We start from the raw sequence: 6,424 nt of genomic DNA, 5'->3' as shown, positions 1-6,424 counted from the left end.
AGGGCTGCACCTGTGGCATATGGAGGTTCCCAGGCAAAGGGCTGAATGGGAGCTACAGCTGCCGGCCTGATCCCAAATCCGAGCCACGTCTGCGACCTACACCACAGCTCACGGCAATGCCAGATCCTTAACCCACTGAGCAAGGTCAGGGATCGAACCCGTAACCTCATGGTTCCTAGTCGGATTAGTTTCCACTGCATCAAGACAGGAACTCCCTGGCACCATTTTTTAAAAAAAGCTTTACCTTGTTAACGCTTTCATTCCCCAAGTCATCCCCTGTAAGGTAGATATATTGTCCCCACTGTGTCCTTGAGGAAACTAAGAGAGAATTTAGGTGTTTTGCCCAAGAGCACACAGTTATTAATGGTCACTAGTAAAACTGGGTTTTAAAGTGAGACAGTCTGGCTCCAAAGGCCACTGCAGGACACTGCCTCACCACACACTTTTAGAAAAAGTGGGCTTCATATATCTTTCCCCTTTTCTTTAACAGCAGCCGAAAACTCCTCATTGAGGCATCTCTAATGTACTCCTGGTCGAAAGAGAAAATGAGAGAGGGAATTAGCTCACATTCAGTCCTGGCCACTCATGTCCAAACATTCTCTTTTATACACAACATCCACCCACCCCCCAACACACACTACCCCTGAGCTCTAACTCCAAGATGACAGGCAGATTGACAAGTCTAACCAACACCAAAGCCCAAGCTCTTTATGCTAGTGGGCCACAAATGGAGTGCCCAAGTAATAAGCTGATCTGGGACCTTACCAGTTTTCTTGTTTTTGTTGGGTTGGGGTTTTTGTTGTTGTTGTTTTGTTTTTGTTTTTGGCCATACCCACAGCGTGCAGAAGTTACTGGGCCAAGAATTAAACTTGTGCCATAGCAGTGACCCAAGCCACAGCAGTGACAATACCAGATCTTTAACCCACTAAGCCACCAGGAAACTCTTGGGACATTCCCAGTTTTATGGTTGAAAGCTTCATAGCAATGGACCCCCCATAGTCCCGGGCAAATCAAGACAGTTGGTCACTCTGTGTTCTAGACCCACCCAGGAAGCTGTTAAAAAGTCCTGATGCTTGAGGCAGCCTCCACCTTGTACCCTGGCCCCTAAAACGATTGTATCAGACTCTCTGGGAGGTGAAGGAGCAGATACTATATATTTTAATGGCTCCCCAGGAGATTCCAGCATGTGTCCTGGGCTGAGATGAGCCATGGGACTACACCAAGCATGAGCTGGGAGCTCCTAGGCTCTCAGGACTCCTGATCAACACGTCCCAGACCTTCAGCTCAATCCTCTGTAATGCAAGGTGTCAGTCTGGGCTGTCCACTAGGATCTCCTGGAAAGCCTTTGATAACTAGCCATTCGGGAATGTAAAATAGTACAACTGCTTTTGGAAAACAGTTTGGCAGATTCTTAAAAAGTTAAACATACACCTACCATATAATCCAGTCATCCCACTCCTAGATATTTACTCAAGAGAAATGAAATCATATGTTCACACAAAGATCTGTACACAAATAGTCATAGCAGCTTTATTTGTAATAGCTCCAAATTGAAAACCGCCCAAATGTCCATTAACGGGTGAACACATAAACAAATTGTAATATATCCATATCATGGAATCTTGCTCTGCTGTAAAAAGGAAGGTTATACTGACACATGCAACAACATGGATGAATTCCCCAAAAATAATTACGTGGAGTGAAAGACATCAGGCTCCCTCTCCCACAAAATACATACTGTATGGCTGTAGGGTTCTATTTATATAAAATTCTAGGAGTTCCCGTTATGGCTCAATGGTTAACGAATCCAACTAGGAACCATGACTTTGCGCGTTCAATCCCTGACCTCGCTCAGTGGGTTAAGGATCCGGAGCGGCTATGAGCTGTGATGTAGGTCCCAGACACAGCTCCAATCTGGCGTTGCTGTGATTGTGGCCTCGGCCAGAGGCTACAGCTCCAATTAGACCCCTAGCCTGGGAACCTCCATATGCCTCAAGTGTGGCCCTGGAAAAGACAGAAAGACAGAAAAAAAAAAAATTAGAAAATGTAATCTCTAGTCACAGATAGCAGTGCAATGATGCCTGGCGATGGGAGGGGGCAGGGTTAAGAAGGCATGAGAGGAAGGAACTAGAAAGAGACACAAGGAAACTTTTGAGAGTGACGGCTAGGTTCATTTTTTTTTTTCCTTCCTTTTTTTTCGGGGGGGGGGGCTGTACCCACAGGATATGGAAGTTCTAGGCCATGGGTCAAATTGGAACTGCAGCTGCCAGCCTACACCATAGCCTAGCTATGCCAGATCTGAGCTGCGTCTGCAACCTACACCTCAGCTTGCAGCAATGCCAGATTCTTAACCCACTGAGGAAGGCCAGGGATCGAACCCACAACCTCATGGTTCCTAGTCAGATTCGTTAACCACTGAGCCATGACAGGAACTGCCATGTTGCTTTTCTTGATGACAGTGATGACTTCATGGATTTATACATCCATCAAAACTTACCCAAGAGGATGTCTTTATGTGTAGTTTATTAAACACTAATCATACCTCAATAAAGCTGTTCAGAGGCGCAAAAACAAAACGACCCATAGTCAGGCTCCACCCCAAGAGATGCAATCTCATGGACCTGGAATGTGACCCAAGGCTCAGTACTTTTGAAGGGACCCTCAGGGAGTTCCCCTTGTGGCTCAGCAGATTAAGAACACGACTAGTATCCACAAGGATGCAGGTTGAATCCCTGGCCTTGCTCAGTGGGTTAAGGATCCCATGTTGCCATGGCTGTGCTGTAGGCCTCAGCTGCAGCTCTTATTCAACCCCTAACCTGGGAACTTCCATATGCTACAGGTGCGGCCCTAAAAATAAATAAATAAATAAAGGACCCTCGGTACTTTTTTTTTTTTTTTTTTTTTTTTCGCTTTTTAGGGCTACACCCACAGCATATGGAAGTTCCCAGGCTAGGGGTCAAATTGGACAGCAGCTGCCAGCCTATACCACAGCCACAGCAATGCCAGATCTTTAACCCACTGAATAAGGCCAGGGATCTAACCTGCATCCTCATAGATACTAATGGGATTCATTATCTTCTGAGCCACAGTGGGAACTCCTGACCCTCAGTACTTTTAAAGGTGGACTGAATGTGCACTCTTGATTGAAAACTACAGCGTCAATGCCTGCCCCTGCCCCTGCCCCTGCCCCCTAGAGTTCCTGCCCCAAACCACTCAAGGGATTAGCAATGATAAGGACATGGAGGACAAAGAGTCGAAGAAGTGTGAGGATAATGATGATGATGATTAACTGGCTTAAGTAAGGGCATCGACAGAGAATAGCTGACTCCACTAGGTGGCATCTGGACACTTTTCTTTAGCATGAGTTCCAGGGGATTTGGACACTGGAGCCCAGAGCTGCCTGAGGCATGTTAAGGGAGGGAGCCCTGAGTGGACAAAGGCACTGTGTGTTGCAACAGAAAACAGTCCCCAGCTTGAGAAGATGTCAGGAGGTCAAGTGTCACTTTAGGTCTAGTGTCACTTGAGGTTCAAAGAGCTATTTATTCAGGGCCTAAGTAACTCCCAGAGAGTAAGTAAATGAAGTTCTCAAAGAGATCAAATGTCTTGGAGTTCCCGTCGTTGTGGTGCAGCAGAAACGAATCCGACCAGGAATCATGAGGTTTCGGGTTCAATCCCTGGCCTTGCTCAGTGGGTTAAGGATCCGGTGTTGCCGTGAGCTGTGGTATACGTCAGAGGTGTGGCTTGGAGTCCATGTGGCTGTGGCTGTGGCATATGCCAGCAGGTGTAGCTCCAATTGGACCCCTAGCCTGGGAACCTCCATATGCTCCAGGTGTGGCCCCAAAAACCAAACAAAAAAAAAAAACTTGAGGTCCCAGCAAGGTACAGGAACCCTGTGTCCAAGACACTGACACTGTCCTCTCCCTCATGAAGAAACATTCCTTACATTTTTTTGCCACACCCACAGCATGCAGAAGTTCCTCAGCTAGGGATCAAATCCACACCAGAGTAGTGACCTGAGCCACTGCAGCGACAATACCAGATCCTTAACCTGCTGAACTTCACGAGAACTCTGTTGCCTACATTTCTGACTTGGCTTTTTCCAGGCTGTGCTGGCCTTGGGTCCGTCGAAGGCCAGCGTGCCCAGGCCCTTCTCTTTGCTATGACTCAGGATTTCCACTTCCCAGGGCCATTGTTCCCTCTGCAGCGGTCCCTCTCCATTTCAGTCCACTTGCCATTGTCTGGCCTCTGCTGTGCTGAGCCAGAGTCAACTTCCTAAGTGATCACACACCTCCGGTCAACCCTGAAGGGTCAAGCATTTAGGTGGTCATGATTTGGAGGTGAGGCGGCACATAATTTAGCTTTTGCTGTTTGTGCTTCACTGTTCCCTTCAACAAGGAACACAAAGCAAGTCTCCCAAAGATGGATCAAAACACACTGAAGAGGCGTTCCCATTATAGCTCAGTGGTAAAGAACCTGACTAGTATCCATGAGGACACAGGTTCGATCCCCAGCCTGGTTTAGTGGGTTAAGGATCTGGTGTTGCCCTGAGCTGTGGTGTAGATCGCAGACACAGCTTGGTTCTGGCATTGCTGTGGCTGTAGTGTAGGCCAGCAGTTGCAGCTCCAATTCAACCCCTAGCCTGGGAACTTCCATATGCCACAGGCGCGGCCCTAAAAAACAACCACAAACAAAAGACATTCTGAAGAACGACAGCTTACATCAGTAGTTTTCAAACTTTTCCAGAAATGGGAGTGAGGCACCAGCAAAGCAGGCTTAGTTCTGTCAGGGATCCCCAGTCTCTGGTCAATTCTGTCACCAGGATTGCTTAAGCTGGCAGTTGTGCCTCTGTGAGAAAAGTACAACTAAACTAGCTTAGATACTAGGACGCTGTGATCATACAGCGAATCCCAGTGGAGTGCTCTTTTATCTGTTCGAGAGGCAGGGATTCTGCATGTGATTTCTTTAAAGGATTCTGCCACTAGCAAGTGTATAAAGCCCTCTCCTACATCTTCCTGAAGTATTCTCCTTCTTACAAACCTAAGCCATAGTGCGGATTTCAAGTTTCCAAGTTTTCAAGTCATCAAGTCATCTCAAAGAGAATGGGTTCATTCCCTCCTCAGAACTCCTCCTCCAGACCTTGAAGACAGAAAGCATCGCCTCTCCTCTTTGCTCAGGGTTTTGCCAAGCCACAAGCCATAGCGTCTCCTTCTCTAGTTCTTGCAGACGCTCGGGCACAGAATTCTAAAGGTAGGCGTGTTCTCTAAAAATTCGGTCCTCATCATGTCCCCAGCACCTCGGCCACCTTCTTCTGTTTCAAACTTGGTTCTAGTCTCCTGGCACTGATTTTCTGGCTTCTCTTTCCACCCTCTATTTTTCGGTGGCTTAAAAAGTATTAAATGCTGAGTAGATTTTTTTTTTTTTTTTTCTTTTTAGGGCCGCACCTGCAGCTTATGGAAATTCCCGGGCTAGGGGTCGAATCAGAGCTGCATCTGAGGCCTACACCACAGCCACAGCAACACCAAATCCAAGCCACAACTGCAACCAACACTACAGCCCATGGCAACGCCAGATCTTAACCCATTGAGTGACGCTAGGGATTGAATCTGCATCCTCACAAAGACTATGTCAAGTGCTACAACAGGAACTCCAGATTTTTTAATGTATTAAGTATGATATAAACAATCAAATTCCAATAAGCACTCTGTACCCAGGAGTCAGGTAAAGAAAGTCATATTCTCTTAGCCATGGAGTCCCCAGGATATTCCTGCACAAACCCATTCCTCTTCCTCTTGCCTCCAAGGTAAACACTGGGCTGAATTTTATGTGTATTATTTCCTTGCATTTCTTTTTTTCCCCTGTCTTTTTAGGGCCGCACCTGCAGCATATGGAGGTTCCCAGGCTAGGGGTTGAACCAGAGCTGTAGCTGCGGGCCTATATGACAACCATAGTAACACCAGATCTGAGCTGTGTCTGAGACCTACATCACGGCTCATGGCTACACCGGATCCTCAACTCACTGAGCAAGACTAGGGATTGAACCCTCATCCTCATAGATACTAGTCAGATTCATTTCCACTGAGCTATGACAGGAACTCCCGACTTTGCATTTCTTAATGGAGTGCCTTCATGTGCTTGAATCTATAAATAATACATTGCCTCCTGTATATTTTTTAACTTTTTATACATTGGTTCATACGGTGTATACTCTTGAGATAAGATAAAGTTTTTGAGGTTCATCCATATTTTTGCAAGTAGCTACAATCCATTGTTTTGTTTTATAATATTCCACTCTGAATATATCATGTTTCTTTAAAATCCATTCTACTCTTGACATTTGAGCTGTTGTGTTTTCTATCACGAACAATGCTTCTATGAATATTCTTGTACATATCTCCTGATATAGGTGTATAGGTGCTCTAGGTGT

The sequence above is a fragment of the Sus scrofa genome, chromosome 9 (genome assembly GCF_000003025.6).
Source record: "Sus scrofa isolate TJ Tabasco breed Duroc chromosome 9, Sscrofa11.1, whole genome shotgun sequence".
Taxonomy (NCBI): domain Eukaryota; kingdom Metazoa; phylum Chordata; class Mammalia; order Artiodactyla; family Suidae; genus Sus; species Sus scrofa.
This window is presented reverse-complemented; position numbering follows the sequence as displayed.